The following is a 2,151-nucleotide window of genomic DNA, read 5'->3' as shown; positions in this document are numbered from 1 at the left end:
AAACACAAAGATTTAACTCTGTCCAGGTTTGAACACGGTTCGCTGTGCCGTGCTGGTTAAAGCTCTATCATGCAAACAATAATGGCCTGGTTCACACGGCAAGATTTTAAAATTGGTTGCTTTTCAAAGACTGAGAGACACCACATATAAAATAAACCGTAGATATAACAGGTGTCATCCTACACCACACACGAACACACACATTCAGACGTCAAACGGGAAACCTCGCGAGACTTCCCGAGATCAAACGTGAGTTCAGAGTAAATAAACAAACAACTACAGGACAAAAAAAAATCTCTTCTAAGTTGACTGGACAAGCCGTGTAAAATTATCAGCTCGAGGGAATTTAGTGTCCTCGCTTAGGGAGCGGGGTTTCAGAGAATGACTTTGGRTTGGTCAAAAGTTTCCTGTGGCCAACAGTGATCTGATCCACCTTGACTTCCTGACCCCTGAGCTGGAGGCTGCAGAAAGTCAAGATGATGGTTGTGAATGAGATCTTAGTTTTCCACACAGGACCAGTGAGCATGTGTGTGTGTGTTACATGTTAGGCAATAGTGTGGGTAAAAAAAAAAATCAGAAACTGAGCACCTTTTAAGCACATGAATCTGGTTTAGTTGTCTTTGTGAAGTATTTATGGATCTGTAYGATCAGCTATCGATCAGTGTGGGTGTGTTTTTCTGTAGGGTATGTGCTGAGGTCAGCAGGAAGCTCTCACAGACTTACTGAGTGTAAACACAGCTGCCTGTCTCATGTGTGTGTGTGTGTGTGTGTGTGTGTGTGTGTGTGTGTGTGTGTGTGTGTGTGTTCGAGAGGCAGTCATAAGACTGGAGGTGGGGTAGAAAACCAGGGCGGTGAAGTTTTTGCGGAGGGTGGGACATATATGTATTTATATATGTGGAGAGAGGGGGAGGGTCRGAAATCCTGAAAGAAGCGGTTGTGAGAAAAGAAAAAAAAGTTTGGTGCGGGGCTGGATGTAAACAAGACAGCCAGGCTTTGTTTGGAGTTCAGAACCAGGAAAAGGAGAAGCAGGAGTTTAGATTTTTTTTAAAGACAGCAGACAATGTGGGAACACACAACTGATGGTGTTTATGTTCAGATAGTGCCGGCCTTCATCCGGGTTCCTTGTGTTACATGTTATGGTCTGGAAAACTTCAAAAGAAACGTAGAAATTCTGGAGCAAAAACTCAAAAAGTAAACTTCCTTTACAGGACTCACTTAAGGACTGAAAATCAGTGTCAAGATGAAGTAAAAAAGTAGCTAAAAAGACCTAACTAAATATATCTCCACCTCTAAATGTGATTATGTTTGTTTGTATGTGCCTGTTCGCAAAATGGCCTATTAGAAATGGCACGTGAACATATATTGTTACACCAAAAATACTCTTTTTTTTTTTTTGAAAAAGTTTCCAAAAATGTAATCATGGCATGGTTAAGCCTGTTGCCCATTTTCTTATTTTGAATCCAGAAAAGTAACAGTTATATTTATAGATTTACCATTTTTTTTAGGTAAAACTGGAGCTTTCTAACAAAGAACAGCTGGAAAACATTGAAACGACGGAACAWATTTCCAGAAATGTGTGCAACACTGCCCTCCTGTGCAGCAGACAATTAATGTTGTCAACGCAAAACACTAAAAAGTAGTGAAAATTTTTTTAATGAAGATTTAAAATGCAAAATAAGTGCATCACAACAAAGAAGTGGGGCGTTTAAAATGAAAGGAAATGTTTTTTTCCCCCTCAAGATTCATGGTAAATAGTTTGTGGAGTGTTCTCAGTCAGGTGGTCAAAGGCCWAGGGTCAGGGGTCGGGGGTCACAAGGAGAAGTTTTTTAAAGCCTTTTGTTTTGTGAACAGATTTATACAGAAAGGAAAAAAAAAACTCTATTCCATTTTTTTAAATGCAGTCTTTGTGAGAGTGTGTTGCGCTTAGTTCCTGTATGAATATTTTTCTGCCTTCAGGCTCCCACCATACTTCATGAAGTTTATACAATGGAGATGAGCTGTGTTCATCCATAATGCAGCATATACGTATGTTGCTTTATATAGGACGGGTTGGAGCTGATCCACTCCCACACTTTATTTCCTGGAGCTCAGAGGACACACACACACACACACACACACACACACACACACACACACACACACACACACACA

Source organism: Austrofundulus limnaeus, unplaced genomic scaffold, assembly GCF_001266775.1.
Source record: "Austrofundulus limnaeus strain Quisiro unplaced genomic scaffold, Austrofundulus_limnaeus-1.0 Scaffold22, whole genome shotgun sequence".
Classification (NCBI taxonomy): domain Eukaryota; kingdom Metazoa; phylum Chordata; class Actinopteri; order Cyprinodontiformes; family Rivulidae; genus Austrofundulus; species Austrofundulus limnaeus.
This window is presented reverse-complemented; position numbering follows the sequence as displayed.